General features: G+C 54.6%; 1 protein-coding gene across 5 annotated transcripts in view; it reads left to right on the top strand.

Moving 5' to 3' along the window:
• Positions 1–7686: 7686 nt before the first annotated feature.
• Positions 7687–16713, top strand: part of APBA2 (amyloid beta precursor protein binding family A member 2) — a 235659-nt gene continuing 226632 nt past the window's right edge. For 2 of the 5 annotated variants that reach the window (XM_036878725.2, XM_036878727.2), the window contains exon 1: positions 8013–8311. The gene's annotated coding sequence lies outside the window, so the exon portion shown is untranslated. Of the gene's footprint in view, positions 7878–8012; positions 8312–16713 lie in introns of those variants that run through there. The other 3 variants (XM_036878726.2, XM_057494719.1, XM_036878723.2) reach the window with 2 other exon arrangements.

The raw sequence follows: 16713 nt of genomic DNA, 5'->3' as shown, positions 1-16713 counted from the left end.
AAAATACTGTCCAGTCTGGTGCATCTCCTTCCACCCTATTTAACATGAGACAATCTCAGAACGCAGAGCTCCAGCAGGGGAAGCATGTGGGGTTCTCAGGGCCCCATTAGCCTCTGTCTGGCGAGTCATCCGTCTCCAGGGTCCCAGCCTCAGGGCCAGCCTCCTCGGGCCACTTCCATACCATTATTCTCGGGCCTGGAGCCCTGGAAGCAGGGCCTGAGATGAGGATGCTGGTGGAAGTGATTTCTAGGGGACCGCTCCCAGGGGAGTCCAGTGTGTGTGGGGGGCAGACGGGCCGCGGAAGAAGCTGGGAGTGGTGTGATTTCAGGTGACTCCGCACATGAAACCTGTTTTTTTTCAGGTGACTCCTGAACCCGTTCCTGCTCTGGGGGATGTTCCCTCCTAAGCAAATCCAGCTCTTCGCGCAGCGGCGTGAAGGGTGTCCAAGGACAGTAGAGGTGCAAGCCTAGAAGGAAAGCTGGTGGAGGGGTGCACGTGGGACTGGGTGGGCACTGCTGGTGCTGACTGCAAGGTGCCAGCGACGCACCCCAATTTCAAAGGTGTTGTGTTGGTTTCCTGGGGCTGCCGTAGAAGAGTACCACAACCTGGGCTCTTGAAATCACAGAAATATGTTGCCTTGCAGTCCCGGGGGCTGCGAGCCTGATGCAATGTGTTGGCATTGGTTCCTTCTGCAGGCTGTGAGGGGGAGGCTGCCCCAGGCCTCTCTCCTAGTGGCCGGTAGCCTCAGGTATTCCTTGGCTTGAAGGTAGCGTTTTTCCCATGTGTTCATATTGGCTTCTTTTTGTCTCTGTATCCAAATTTCCTCTTCTCGTAAAGACACCAGTCATACTGGATTAGGGCCCACCCTAACGACCTCACTTTAACTTGATCATCTGCAAAGATCCTATTTTCAAAGAAGTCACATTTACACCCTTACTGGGGTGAGGACTTCAATATCTTTTGGGCGTCAAAATTCAGCCCATAACAGATGATGAAATGTGAAACATAGGACATCTTAAAGTTGATGCAATATGACCTGACCGGGGCTCTCCTGAGGTGAGTAGTTGTGGGCATGTATCTTTATATACCTTGCTGACCAAGACGTGGCCTCCTCAGCCCACAAAATATTCCCAAGCATGATATAACCCTGTGATTATACATGGGACTGAAATGGCAACAATTCAAATGCAAAAGCTGATCCTGGGCTTCATTGCATCGATTGAATATATAGCATCCAATGTCAGAGAGAACCATTAATCAAATGATTATGCAAATAAATAAAGAATTGCAGGAAAGCAACAAAAGTCAAGAAGGAAGATACAGGTTGGGATGAGCATGTGGCCCCCAGAGATCAGCTCTAGTGGGGTGGATAGTCAGAGGTTTTCCTGCAGAGTTGAAGGGGTCCCTAAAGGAAGAGCACCCCAGTTGGGCACTGGCATTTGGAAGGCCTCTGGCGGGAGGCAGCGAGGTAGCTGAGAAATTCAAGCCATTGTCAAACACTCCCATGGGCCTTGCCAGGATGGCTGGTCTCTCCTGCCTGCAGAGGCTCAGGGCATCGGGAGTGACGCTTCCAGGCCCACACTGGAGTCCAGCACCGCCTCAAAGGCTGGGCATTCTGCCAGCAGGGGCTCTAACAAGGGCTTCTCTGAGAAAGCATCAAAGAGCCCACTCCAGAGAGACAGCCACTCTGCAGGAGAGGAACAATACCTCGAGTCCTTTCGCTGGAAACTGTAAGGATGCTTCCTGGGGTCACTGCATTCTCTGTAAAGGTTCTAGGAACATTTCCAAGGCAGGCAGGCAGGCCCAAGGACACAGCAGGGATCCGGTGCAGGGAGGGTGGGAAGAGGGGGCCTGGGGGAGGGGTGGGGAGGGAACCGGGGTGCAGGGCAGCCCTGAGGCAGGAGGGTGGGCTGGGTGCAGTTCTTCCAGGAAGCCCTCCCCACAGCCTGTCTCCTTAGCAGGGAACTATCTACCTGTCACTTTGCCTCTAATACAAGTGTCAGGGCTGTTGTCAGGTCTTGCCAGACGGAGGCTCTAGGACTTGCATCCACAGAGCTCGGTGGTGCTGGTGGAAGAGGAGCCACTGTACATGCCTGGAACCAGCCCCTTCCTCTTGGGCTGGGCCAGGATTTGCACCTGGGTGCAGGATGATGGTCAAGCTCTCTGGGGTAGAAAGGCAGGGCCTGGGCATGGCCAGGGCTCTTCACCAGTACCTACCACTGTTCTACCGGCAGAGGCTGTTTGGCCAGGCAGGAAAGGCCTGGGCCGCAGCCCTGTCACAGTTTGGCTCCCTGTCTTCCCATCCTGTGCAAATACAGCAACAGGTTTGCCTTATTTTCAGACATTCCTTGCTTGTGATTAACTTTTATGTCCTCATACGATTTTTAAAATGTAACTAAATGGCCATATCAGAAGGTAATATGGCAGGGCTTCTCCATCTCAGCACTCTTGACTTCTTAGATCGGACCAGACGGTTCTTCACGTGGGGGGTGGTCCCATGCATTTCAGGATGCTAAGCACATCCCTGGTCTCTAGCCACCAGCTGCCAGCAGCATTGTTCCCATACCCAAAGCCATCATGTCATTGCAAAAGCAGCAGGGTCAGGCCTCGCGTTCTGATACAGGACCGGAAAGTGTGCTTAAACTTGTATAACCCAAGTAGAACAGGGCTGAAGAAAAGGAGAGAGAAATTCTGAGGCTGGAAGAGGTCATTCAGCTTGGGGGCCTGACCCTGGAAAAGCCACACTATGCAGTTGTCCTTGTGCCCAGGGAATATTGAAGGTCATTGCAGCACCCAGTGCTAAGTGTTGCAACTCCTAGCACTGTTGACCCTGCTGTGACTCAGCCCAGCACGGGTCTGTGCCTTCCCATGTGGCAGCCAAGCCGGCCACAGAAGGCTCCCTGCGCCTCTACTTCTGCAAGCTTTACATGCCCAATGTTTTAACTTCCTGTTTAGACATGTTTCCAAGGTCCCAGGGGTGCACAAGTGAAATTATTTCTGGAACTGAAATAGGCCCTGTGACAATAAATGCTACTGCTCTTTCTGGAATCTCACAGCTCTCTCTCTCCCTGGTACTTCCTGGTACCAGCTACAGCAAATAACCATGATGGTCCTCATTGTATCAGACAAGAGTCTTAAAGTTACAGGAGACAGGAACTCAATCCAAACTGACATATCCCTGAAATGCATAGCAGCAGGGAGATCAGGCATGGCTGGATCCAGAACTTCAAATGATGTCGTTGTGGCCTACTGCCTCCATCCTTCAGCCCTGCTTTCCTGTCCCAGCCTTGCTCTCCAGCAGGCCCTTTCACAAGGGGCCCTGGCAGCTCTGGGCTTGCATTTTCCATGCTACTTACAATCTCAGTGGAGGGAGCATCTCCTTCTCAGTACTTCCAGCTAGCGTCTTGGGAGTGAATTTTAGGGGACTTAGTTGGATCACATACCCACCTCTGAGCTAAGTGCTAGAGTTTCAACAGGGGGATAGAATACACAGATTGGGTGGGCCCAATTCATGTGCCCATCCCAGGTGGCACGGGATGAGCAAGTGGGTCAGAGAGCTCCTGCTCCTAAATCATGGGGAGTGAGGATAAGGGAAGGGTGGTTTCTCAGAGGAACATCTGAGTGGCTGCCACCAGAATAACGGCAACTGGTTACTGCACAAAAACACCCATAGCCTCTGTGCTCATGGCTCAGGGGAGAGCCAAGGGTTAGCTCCAAAGTGGAGTCACAGCTCAGACTGTGTCTTACCCCCCACCTTGCAAGACCAGTTACAAATCAGGGGACATTGCTGCTTTATCTTTTCTTATTAATCAGTGATGTTCTACCTGCCTATCAGTGGGAAACCATCTCATCCTGTTTGAAACTGCTCCTTGTTGAGCAGGTTCAGATCCCTTCCAAATCTCAGCAGCAACAGGACAGATGCTGTCAGGCTTTGAATGTAGAAGCTCATGTGACACCCACAGTGCACCTTCAGGATGGGCCCTGCCAGCCCTCTTGGCTCTGTGTGGTCCCTGCTGTGATGAAGTTCCTCAGTGGGCTCTGTCCCTCGTCTGTGGCCATGCCCAACCCCTGGGGCCCAAACACATCACTCCTGGCCATGCCAAAAGCAGGCTCCTCCGGAACTCTCAGGTTGGGTCCTAGAGTCCTGTCTGGATGAGTCCCTCCTCTGGAGAACTGTCACTAGCCCCTCTGCCCTTCTGCCCCTGAGGGCTTTGATCCTGGTCATCCCGGCTGTCCGCGAGGCTGCCTTCATGTTGCATGTCAGAGAACAGCTGTTGGGGCCTTAGTCCTTCCCCTAAGAGGCTCCAACACCCCACTGACCCAAATCACAGAGTAAGGGGTGTGGGAGAGTAGCCTGTGCCTGGTATAGTCAGGCCCACCCTCCCCCAGTGAGATCGTTGGTACTGACATGTTGCATTCCTTATAAACAGACATACTATGTGACTCTCTCTACTATGTCCTGCTCTATCACCTCTGCTCTCTTTACTGTATTATCTATATACCATCTGAGATATACAAACTACCCATATCCATACCTTACAATCCCTAGCACCTCCCCTCTAGTGTCTACACCAGAGAGTCTCTAGGATAAAGAAGGTCTGCTTTGTGGTGTTTTTCACTCCTATCGTTACCAAAATGCAATGGATAACTTCTCTTATGAAAACAACAAACCTCTGCTCTCCCCAGATGCGCCAGCACTGGCACAATGGATCCTTCCTCAGAGGCCCTACCTGAGGATAAGGGCTGTCCCTCGGCCTCCTCCACGGACACCCGTGTCCTGCAGCCTACTCCGTGTGGCTCCTGAGGCTAGGATCAGAGCGTCAGGTTCTGTGAGTCTGCTGCTGTTTTGTTCCTTCAGTTTTTGCCTTATTCTTTTACTCCACAGATGAGTGAAATCATTTGATACTTGTCTTTCTCCACCTGGCTTGTTAAATGAAAGAACAAAGAGCAAAAGACGTGTGAGGAACAGGAAAAGGAAAAAAGAATACCCTCTAGCTCCATCCATGTTGCTGCAAATGGTAGGATTTGTTTTCTTTTTATGGCTGAATAATATTCCATTGTGTATATGTACCACCTCTTCTTTATCCATTCATCTACTGATGGACACTTAGGTTGCTTCCATTTCTTGGCTATTGTAAATAGTGCTGCGATAAACACAGGGATGCATATGTTTTTTTCAAACTGGGCTCCTGCATTCTTAGAGTAAATTCCTAGGAGTGGAAATTCTGGGTCAAATGGTATTTCTATTTTGAGTATTTTGAGGAACCTCCATACTGCTTTCCACAATGGTTGAACTAGTTTACATTCCCACCAGCAGTGTAGGAGGGTTCCCCTTTCTCTGCATCCTCGCCAGCATTTGTTGTTGTTTGTCTTTTGGTTGTTGGCCATCCTAACAAGTTGATAATTTTAAATTTGGGGTGGGGGTGGGGAAAATAGATAATAACATCATCTACTTCAAAAATAAAACAGCCAGTGAAAACTCTTACTGTCACTCCTACCCTACCCACTGGTAGGATAGGTACAGTTTCCTTCAGGCAACCAACATTTATTGGTTTTCTTGTGAATCTTCCAGAGAGGCTTTATGACAGCCCACAAGCATGGAATGCTGATTCTTTTTTCCTTTTCCTCTTCCTCACACATCTTTTGCTCTTTGTTCTTTCATTTAACAATGTACCTTGACCATTCCATGTTAATTCATCATGTTTCCTTCTTTTATGGCTGCATACTAGCCTCGTGTTTGGATATGCTCTCAGGTTTCTAACAGTCCACTATTCAAGTGGGGCTGCCTGCAGTCATTTGCTACACAAATGACACAATGAATAACTCTGCTCATAGCTATTTTGCATGTGTGTGGTATACATGCACAAAAATTCCTAGAAGTAGAATTCATAGGTCAAAGAGCTTGTGCATGTGCAAGTTTGATAGAAGTGATCTAATTTTCTTCCATCGAAGTTGTACGTACTTCTACTCCCAAGGGCACTGCAGTAGTCAGCCTGGTTTTCCTTGTCCTTAGGATATATTGTGTTATAGCACTGCTGGGTCCCTGACAGGTTAAAAACCATGGTATCTAGGTGTAGTTTTAATTTGCATTTATTATGAATAGGGGAACACCTTTTCAAATGATTAAAAGTCATTTGTATTTCCTTTCCTGTCAGTTATCTGCTCCTTACCTTTGCTTGTTTTTTCTATTGTTCTTTTTTCTTATCTATTTCTAGATGATATATTTACTAGGGAAATGAACTGTTGGTGATCTGAGTTGCAAATATTTTGTTCCTGGTTTGTTGTCAACTTTGCTTATAGTGGTGATTGCCATTCAGGAAGTTTTCTGAAGTTAAATTTAGCAATATTTTAAGTTACGGCTTTTCAGTTTTGTGGAATACTTAGAAAGGGCTTTCCCACTCCACAATTCTTTAAAAATTGTCTGAATAGTGATGGCTGGTTTGAGTTCACCAAGTTCAGGTGTCCTGAGTGAGGCTGGGCCTCTGACCCTGTGAGACTGTGGCCAGCAGTCACTATTGCTCCTGTATGCAGGGATGGGTCCGGCCCCAGTGGCTGGCCCACAGCTTGCTCGCGGGAAAAGCTCTCCGGAGGTTGCTGAAAGGTACAGTGCAGAACCAGCTGCCTACCCACACCCGCAGACACACGGGTCCATGCAGACTATCTTCAGCCACGGGTGTCTGGTACACAGGATTTGACCACAGTAGAGTAAGGCAAAAGATGGATGCATTTGGATCCCATGCTTACTGTTTAAGGCTATGGAATTGTTTCTTCCCAACTGGTGCCTTTTAGTCATTGGCATTTGGAGAAAAGCTTGGTCCACAGACGGCTAGATGAAGGTGAACTTTTTGCTGGCTGGATGACCAAAACGTTTAAAGTTGGTGGAACACAAACAGTGGAGACAAACTTAACTCAAGAAAAGAGGGGGAGAGGGTCAGGAACCTGCCCCTGGCCTGCTTTTGGGCTCTGCCTTCACTGCCTTTGTTTGGAACATGGGCTATAAAGCCGTCCTACCAGGACCATCCTCCCAGTGGAGGCTTTTGCTCTCTGGGTCATTGTGAGTATTTAGGAGGGGTGGGAGAGGGGCATGGGGAATGGGAGGAAACACTCGAGTGCCAGCTCTGAGCAGACAAGGCACCTTGTGCCCTTCTACAGGTAGAACCCACAGGTTACCATACCTGCCTGGGAAAGAATAAAAGGGCTAGTGGGGTCAAAGGTGACAATGGCATCTCCAGCACAACCTTCAAAGACTTCAAGGGGGATCACTCGCACTGTGGGTGTGGATCCCCCACTTTCCTTGGGATGTTTGTGGGTGTTTGGAAGTGTACGATACTGGGGTCCTCTCCATTCAGACAAGGAGAGAAGGGACCGGGATGAGGCCCTGGTCGGTAGCCGAGGGCTAAGGCAGCACAAGGTCTTAGAAACGGGGGTGACGGGCTTGTTACCAGAAACCAGTACGGAAGACCTGGAATGCAGCCGCCCACTGGGGACCTGCGGTCGGGGAGGCAGCAGGGACTTTCCCTCCCAGATGGGCTTTCCAGAGGCTGGGATCCCCGAGGGCTCTTCGCCTGGGTCCCCGCACGCCGCCGCGAGGGGCGGAGCAGGGCGCGGTCGCCTGGGCCCCTTCGCGCCGCTCGGGCCCCCGAGCCCGCCAGGGGGCAGCGCTGCGCCCGGGGCAGGGTGCCGGCGCACGGGAGTCTCGCGGTCACCTGTTTCACCCGCCGGGGGACCAGACCTCTACCGCTGCCGATCCGCCGGGTCCGGGCGCGCCCGGGAATCTGTGTGCTCCCCAGGGCCCCGGCGGGTGGGGCACCGCGGCTGCCCGACCCTGGGCATCGTCCCCCATCTCCGGGACCGTCTCCGCAGGACTGGGGCAGCAGGTGCGCCCGCCCCGGCCGACCGTCCGCCCCGCTGCCCGTCTCGGACCTGGGCGTGGGGAGGGAGGAGGCCGGGCACGAGCGCATCTTTGTCTTCCCATTCCTCGCGCCGCGCGTTCTCGCCCGAAGGCGTCTTTCGGCCCCGGATTCCCGGCGGGGGCGACGGGGCGGCCAGCCACAGGCCGGTGCGGAGTGCGCCCGGCGGCCGCGCCGCGTGCGCCCAGCAGAGGCGGCCCTTGCGTGCCGTACGCCGCGTCCGGGGCGCGCCCGCCGCTATTCAGCTTCCCGGGCTCATTAGCAGTCGCGGTGTGCGGCTCGGCGCGGGCTCACAAAGAGCTGCGGCGGCGGCCCCGCGCTCGGCCTCGCGGAAGGAGCCGGCGGCGGCGGCGGCGGGGCGGGGGAGGCCGTGCATCCGCGCAGCCCCGCGCCCGGGCCAGGTAAGGTGGGCTCCCCGGCCGCTCGACCCGCCCGCGGCCGCAGCCCGGGGTCTCCGGGCCGCGGGGGGGGCGCGGGTGTTGCGGGCCGGGCGCTGCCCCGCGCACCCTGGCGGCGCTGCGGACGGCCAGGCGCCGCCGGAGTCTGGGGGTGCGGACCGGAGCCCCCTTGACCGGAGGGCGGACGCGGTGGGGCCGGGCCAGCGACTCGCGCATCCCGAGCGGCGGGGCACCGAGGCGAGGGGCGACCCGACGCGGACAAGGGGTGCCGGCCGGCCGTGGCTGTCCGCTCGGGTCCGGCCGGGCTGGCCGGGCCGCTGGTGCGTTCCGCGGCCCCGCTTGGCTCTGCCACCAAGTCCCTGTGCCAGGCAACTCCCGAGTTTGGGGTCGCTTCTGGGTTCCCTGCTTCCCGGGAGCTGAGTCCTGATTTCGCCCCCTCCCTTTCCCCATTATAACGAGGCCCAGAGGGAGAAACTCCTCAATTAAAAATTCCACCCTCCGGTTCCCCTGGGCCGCTGGCTCGGAGCTGGGGTCGCAGCGCGGACCCGCCTCTTGTCCGCTCGGCGCACAGCCTGGTTGAGGTGCTGCTGGGAGGTCGGGCCACTGATGATCCAGGCGATCACCGAGACCCCTGCCCAGCACCCTGGGCTTTGCCCCTCGCGGGCCGGGCGGTGAGCGGAGGGCCCGGGTGTGCCAAGGCTGGGGGAGAACTCGCCCTGGGCGCTGGCGCCGAGAAAGGGTCCGGGGGGGCGCCCGCGAGGTGCCACCCTGCCCGAGCCTCACTCACTGAGAGCGGAGGCTGAGACTGAGCTAGGCTTAACTTAGTATGTACTTGCAGAAAGAGTTAATTTTTTCAGATCTGTTTAGTTACGGCCCAGCAGGGGCCCAGATCAACTCTGTGGTGAAGCAAACTTCCAAATGGCCAAACAGCGGGGAAAGTACCCCCAAAACAGCATCCCATTCCAGCACCTCATCGTGTAGGCTGAGCTGTCCCTGTCCTCAATCACCTCTGTTCCCCTTTCTGGGGATGCGATTTTCTCTCTCTCTTCCTTTGAGGAAGAATCCTGGTTTTAGAAGTAATCACCTGCGAGCTTCTTGGGTGGGAGCAGGACGGCGTTTCCTGAGGCACACAGTGGAGGTGCTCTGCAGGTACTGAGAGCCGGCGGGTGAACTGTTTCCCAGGCCTCTGGGTTAGTGTCCCTTAGGTGAGGTGGGGCCGGGGGCGTCTCTTCCTCTGGGGGGCGGCACCCACCATGCAGGGGACATGAGCTGGTTTCCCAGTCCAGAGCTGCCAGGATGCCCATCCTGTGCCCTCACTCCTGGGTGGCTGAGTGTGCTGCCCCATTCTGGGTGGACTGCAGCGGTCTCCTGAGTGGAGGACCCCACAGACGTGGAACCTGCTAGGACTGTGGGCCATGGTCTGGGTGCTGAGCTGGCAGCCTTCCTCGTGGATGCTACCAGCACTGGTGGGGGCCCCTTGGCGTGGTCTCCATAGCTGGTCATGGTCTGGGCCATGGCACTAGTGCTGGGGTGCTGTGTGGGTCTTCAGTGGGAGTCTGTCTCTCCAGAGGGACACTTGTCATTCGTTAGGGAGCGCAGTCCTGCCCCTCCCCAACTGACTGCCTTTCCATCTCCACGGTACCTGACTTCTGCTCCTGGGAGAGTGCAGGCTGAACCAGAAGGGGTGTGTGTGTGCGCGTGTGCGTGTCCCGAGCACAGGAGAGAGACACGCAGGGAGAGAGAGATGGGGTGGGCGCTGGCGGGAGGATGAGTGGGTGGTGGTCCATTCCTTCCTCTCCTCCCCCTCACTTGCTTTCTCAGGCACCCCAGGCCCAAGCTGTGGCTTATTAATTTGTTTGCATAACTGTCCCCTTGAGTAGTTCTAACCCTTTTAAAAAAAATAAAATATCAGTTTCACAGAAATAATCGGTGGGGACGGATTGTGAAATGGAGGTGCATAAATAATTCAATTTGCCAACTGAGCGAAGAAATGCTAGATAAAAATAAAAGATAATTGTAAAAGACACCAGTCGCACCCCTGGAAGCTGAGAGGGAGCGCTAAAACACCTTGATTTTTCCTAGACACAACTGAGGAACTCAGAGGAAAAACACATTTGATGAGGAGGTTGGCATCAGGCCGGCCTTGTTTGGACTGGGCAGCTGTGAGGCCTGTCGGGGAGAGATGCACAGACCTGTGCCCCCGCTCCAGGCCTCAGCCCGTCCCTATCCTTGGGCTTGCTTGCCAGACCTGCAGACTCAGCAGGTGAGGGCCTCTGGTGACACCACGGTCTCAGCTCTTGGAGAAAACTATTGCTGGGGAGACCCGGAGAGGGGCAGCGTGCACAGAGGCCCTGAACACATGACAGGCTACCCTCCATGACCTTCTGCAACAAGAGGCAGACACCAGTGTGCTGGCCCGGCAGCCTGGGCTTAGAGAAATGGAGAGGGTGGGGGTGCGCGGTGGATGGCAGTGGCCCCAACCTTGCCCTGGCTGGTGGCTGTGAGGAATGGGGATGTAGAGGCCCTGGTGGGGAGTGACATAGGTACCGACTGCCACGTGTCTCCTTTCCCGATGTAGGTCACATGTGCTGACTGCTCACCTAGAGGAGGCCCAGGTGCCTGGTTGGCGGTTGGGCCGAGTGCCCACTGGGAGGGTTCTCTGGCCCCACCCTGCCAAGTCTCCCTTCTCCACTGGGTTGGGTCCTGCGCCTGTCTCAGAGCAGCTTGCTGGCCCAGGCTGCGTCAGCTGTCGTGGCCGGTGCTCTCTCCTCTCCCTGCCCTCTCATGGATGCACGGGGGAGCGCTCGGAGGGTAGTTTCCTCAAGGTCACGAAGCCAGGCTCTCTCCATGGGGCTCATGCTTCACTGGTTGGCTTGGGGACCCTGTGTTAATGACGGGGTGCTATAGCCATGTGAGTTAGGGTTTCTGTGCTGGCCGGGGGGTTTCACAAGTTGGGCTGTGGGTTGGCCCTTCACAGGCTGGGCCAGATCTGGTGTCCCCTCGCTCAAGCCGTCGGTGGCTTCCCAGTGCTGTCAACACACTGATAATCCTAGTTTTGATTTTCTCAGGCTTCTCCCGTGCTCCCAGCCGTGGTCCCTCAGGCAGACTGGCTTATTGCCAGGGCTTGCCCTGACCTGTCCTCGCCCTGTCCCGCTCCCCACCTTGGCCTGGGGGCCTTGTGCCCATCCTTGATGATCCCAGCTGGATGTGGTCTCTCTCTCTCTCTCTCTTATCTTCTGGGCCTCAAATTTGCCAAGCCCACACCTGCCTCAGGGTCTTTGGACCTGTTGTTCCTGCCCCCTGGCACCGACCTCCTCCAGATGTCCACCTTGCTTGCTCCCTCATCTGCTTTGGCTGTTTGTGTATATGCCAGTTCCCTGACCACCCCACGTGAATTAGCATCACTTCCTCCTTCCTTGTTAACCCTGCTTTGTGTTCCATTTTAGTTCTTAACATTCAGTCTATTTATGGACTTGCTTGTTGATTGTCTCTTACCCCTCTAATGTAAAGACTTTGTTCCCCGCTGGCTCCCTGGTAGTAGAACAGTGCCTGGCACCTCACAGACTCTCAGTGCTACTTGGTGGGTGAATGAATGAGACCCCAGGGGTAGGATTCTTTCTTCTGACACAGCCTGGCCCCTGTGCCTCCACTCTCTGAGGCCCAGGCTGGAACCGAGCTCTACCCATGTTTGTATTCACAGTTGGATCCCTCCTAGAACTGAGCACATAACCTTGTGCTCAGTGAGCAGGCAGGAAAGGGCTGTGGAATTGTGTGGGGCAGGCCACTTTTCACGCAGGCCAGAGGACAGCATGGTTGCAGAGGCAGTCCAGCCCAAAGAGTGGGATCCGTTTAGGATATTCAGCTGTTTGGATGGTCTGCAGTTGGGCTATGCCTGGTGCCAGAGCCAGCTCTGCATTATCCCTGCAGCCTTCTGGGATGTGGCTTTGCTGGGATGTGTCACCCCCTTGCCCAGGTTCACGTCTTCTTCCATCTGGAGGCTTCTAAACTTGTCTTGTGCCTTATGTCAGACCCGGCATCTCAAGGCTCCCTGCCACTCTGCCTGCCCCTGTTTGCCTGTGGTCCCTTGTCTGCAGTCGAGCCTTGCTGGGGAGGCACGCTGGTTTTATAAAGGAGAAAGGCAGCATGAGGTAGAGAAAGTGGATGGGATGCATAGTGACAAGAGCTTGATTCAAGTTACCTGGCTCTGCCACTAACTCCTGGGGCCTTGGGCATGTCACCGGCCTTGGGAATATACCTCAGCATCTGTCACATGCACATTAGACCTCTTGACCATGGTTGTTTTGAGGCACTGAAGAGACCCAGTATTGAACCAATGTAAGATAGTGTCAAGGTGGCCAGGGCTTCACAGGGTGCCTTGTGTGGCCTCGGTCCTGTGATGGTTTTTCCTCTTTTACTGGCAGTTTGAAGGGTCAACTTTGCTAGTTCCAGCTTCCGCCTAGTAAACTCTGAATTACTGTTCTAATGGAAGGTGCTATGTCTGTTGGTTTGGGTCTGAAGGATCAAAATTAAGAAAGAAAAAAATATGTGGTTGAGATTCCTACATCTACTCACTGGGAAAATATTTTCATCTTGTGGTTTTCTGAAAACTGAAGCAGCCCCACATTCAAAGATGGTTTCTGATGGAGACACTGACTGGGATTAGACACACACTGGTGGGCGCTTCTGTGTGTCGGGTTCAGTTCCTCAGTGTTTGCTAATTTAAATGATTTCCTGCCAAGTCTGAGAGGCAGATTGCGGCAGCAAGACGGCCAAGGACCAGGTACTGTGACTCGTCCAGGAACACGCTGCTTTTGCAGGTGCTGGGATTCAGGCTTCAGTGGGTGCTTGCAAGGCCCGTGTTCTCTCCCCATGCTCCCGAGGCCCCATTTGTATCAGATTTGCTTTTAAACTGGGTGGGCATGAGCAGGACTTATGACCACTCATGTAGTACATACAGGGGTTAATTTTCAGCACGTGCCGAGAGAGCCCGATAGCTGGTGGCCAGTGAGCGTGAGCGCCCGCTAGTGGTGTGGACGTGTCACAGATGACCTGGGGCCTTTCATGAGGATGGTGAGAGGCTGGGAGCCATCCAGGAAGGCAGCTGACGCTGTTGGTGGGTCTGTAAAGTGTTTTCCTTTTTGTACTTGGAGCTAACCTGGATTCTTTGCATTTCCTAGAATCAACTGTGCAGAGACAGAGAGAAAGAGAGAGGGAGACACTTGGCTCTGAAATGCTCAGGCCTGTGTTCTGAACAAATTCTAATTAATAAATAGTGAGTAGGAGAACAACATTGGCACTTAGAATTTTTAGTTGGGGTATATGCATACATACATATACGTGTATATATAGATATATTTTTTCATTTGATTGGTTTTATATTTCTGGAATTGATTCCCTAGCAAAGCAGCTCTACATATGAATTCCTCTGATCTGTTAAATGCACGGTTAACTTAATAAAAAATAGGTGGATACAGTTTTCTTCAGTTGGTTTGATTATCAATTGTCTTGGAAGAGTCCATTGTTTCAAACACAGAAGACCCATTAATTGAGTGAATGCATGCATTTTGGAATGATGGATTTCTCAGGACCCTCTGGCAGCAAGTGTGTGCATTATTCAAATGAAACACAGTTTATGTTTCTCTGTCTTTTGGTGTAGTAAGTGAGCCATGTGCTCTAACATCTGTCCTTGTTATCCAAAGCTGGTGACAGCTATCACAGGTGGGGTGGGGTGGAGGGGGCCTACGTTAGGAACCAGAAGCTCTAGAAAGCCAGGTTCTGCCTCCACTAGTCAGCCCGATGCCAACTCGACTCCTCCTAAAAAGCTTGTGTAGAGGTCTGTGCTTCCTTCCACGAGCCAGGATGGAATAAGGTGAGATGTGTGTGTGCATTTTGTTATAGTAAAGTGCTCAGTCGGTGCCAGTCACCGGGTTTGGAGTGTGTGTGTGTGTGTGTGTGTGTGTGTGTGCACGTGCTTCTCCCTGTTAACTGCCAGGCCTCAGACACCAGGCCCTCTGCTCTTGAGCTGGTCCTGGCTGGTAAAAGGCAAAGCTGGTGGCTGACTAATGGATGACTGATCTTGGCCACGGGTCCCAGGGTCGTGTGCCCTGCCTGTCTGCTGGGTCATGAGCTCCTGAGGCAGGCCTGAGTGTCGTGTTGATGGCTGTGTCTCCGGGGATCAGCAGTGGGGTAAGAGTGGCCCTCAGCCCCTACTACGAGTGCCTTTCTGTGTGTACACGTGCTGTGGACACTCCCCATGACCTTCCTCTGCCCTTTCGGTGCTGGCAGCATCAGGCAGGTTGGACATGCAGTTTGCCTACAGTTCTGGCAGAAATGCTTGTGCTGTTTCTTGGGCTGGGAACTCTGAAATCAGCGCAAGCTCCTTCAGACCAAGAGCTCATGCTGGCGTTTCTCCTTTGGGCTTTACCAGATTTCAGCTTCTAAATTAATTGTATTTCATTAAGTAATGGCTTTCTTCTTGATCACAGGCCAGTCTGTGCTTAATCAGCAGGGATGACCGGTGTTGCTGGGTTGATGTGACACCCCAGGGGGCACAGACACCTCTTCCTGGCGTCCACTCCATGCGGGGCGTGGCCTTGCATTCTCACCTCTCCTTGCACTTGGAATTTCTGCCTTAACTCTCCATCTGTGCTGCTCTTGTCCATCAGGCAGAATGGTTTGCCGGTGATGGGCGCAAAGGGGTGCGGGGCACTGAGCTGGCAGCCCCTTAGCCACCCTTGCTGTTACCCCCTTAGTCCTTTGATATGTGGCACCTCTGCAGTGCTGGCACCAGGGACAGGTTTCCTCCACTCTGGTTACCCTCAGCCCTTTGCTGGCGGCTTCCTCCGTTCATCCGTCCTTGCACCCGCTCAGCAGGTATTTCTCTGAGCGCCTGCTGTGCTCTGTCTTTCCTGAGCCCTGTTTAGAGCTGGGGAGAGTCAGGGAAGAGGAGCAGAGAGGGGATGCTGGAGAAGCTGAGATGGCAGCTGAGTCTGATTCTGCCTCTGGGTCCCAAGTCCACCCGGAGAAGCCCAGGCTGGAAGGTGTGAGAGCCCCAGCATGGGTAGGGAAGGCCGTGGACTTCATCCTGGAAGAGTGGGTGGCTGTGCCCCTCAAGAGCCCAGGCCAGAAGGGCCCTTGAGGCCAAAGGGTTGGCCTAGAGTGGGGTGCAGGGCGGGGAGGGACGCGTGTTTGGCAGCAGAAACAAGTGGTTTGTGCAGATCAGAGCTGGAGGTGGGGGCAGTGTCCTGACCACGGGAGGTTTGGGCTGCGGTGGTGACCCTGGGGGGGGCCTTGCTGTGGGTCGGGAGCAGGGCAGGTGGAATGGTGATGACACACAGTTTGCTGGGAGCTTTGTAGGGAGGGTTTTCCATAACCAAGCTTCACAGCCAGTTGGACCATCCTAGAGGGGCACCGGGAGAGACGCGGAGGCCAGCCGTGGGGGTGTGAGCGGGCCCAGGGCGGGCGTGCGGAGGTGGGGGGAGCCGTGCGTGGGGAGGCCAGGTGCTGGTGCGTGGAGCGCGGGGGAGGGGCGCGGGGGGCAGTGGGAGCTGTGCTCAGCTGAGGGAGGAGGGGCCCAGCCCTGTGCCCCTCAGAGCCTGGCGGCTCCAGGGGCCTCACTCCCCACCGCCTTATGGAGGAAGAGGCTGCTGCCAAGTCCCAGCCTTGCTGGTGAGGATGTTTAATTTTACCCTTTAGAGATTTACAGGCTTTCTAGATTAAATTGCCACTGTTCTTCTACAAAAACGACAGAATCCATGACAAACCATAAATCACATTATTAGTTTGCTCACATAGAGTGAGCCTCCGTGGCTCCTCCGACTCACTGGGGGGACGGCTGGGAAAGCAGGGGAGCCCGGCCTCCAGCTGTCAGCGGGCACTGAGGGCCTAGAGGTCGCCGTGGCGGGTGCTGCCTCTGCCAGGCCCTGCCACCAAATGGCTGCCCTTGGCCTGCCTGGGCAGGCTCCTCATGCAGAGGGCAGAGGGCATGGGTCAGGGCAGGGGAGAGGGCAGCTGCTGGGCAGCTGTGCTGAGGCATGTGGCCGGGGGCTGGGCTCAGGGCCTGTGCAGGCTGGGGAGCACGAGGAGATGCTCAGCCACCTCCCCTCTGTGGCCCCGATGCCCCAGGCTGCCCAAGGCTCCCGCCCTCTCTTCTCCCCCCAGACCCAGATGGGCTGTGGGGCCTGTTCATCCTCTGGGTAATTATGAGTCAGAAAACACCTCTTATAGTGGCTCTCCTTCTAGAATATGCTCAGCCTGGTTTGGCCTGGCACAGGGTGAGGGTGGGCACCATTCCCTCCCATGGGCCCCTTTCCTCAGGACTCGGCCTGGACATGGGCTAATACTTCCTTCATGACTTACTTCCTGTGCCGTAACTGAAAGTGGGCTGCTAATGGTTGGGCTGATTA

The sequence above is a fragment of the Manis pentadactyla genome, chromosome 18 (assembly GCF_030020395.1).
Source record: "Manis pentadactyla isolate mManPen7 chromosome 18, mManPen7.hap1, whole genome shotgun sequence".
NCBI classification, from domain to species: Eukaryota; Metazoa; Chordata; class Mammalia; order Pholidota; family Manidae; genus Manis; species Manis pentadactyla.
This window is presented reverse-complemented; position numbering and strand designations above follow the sequence as displayed.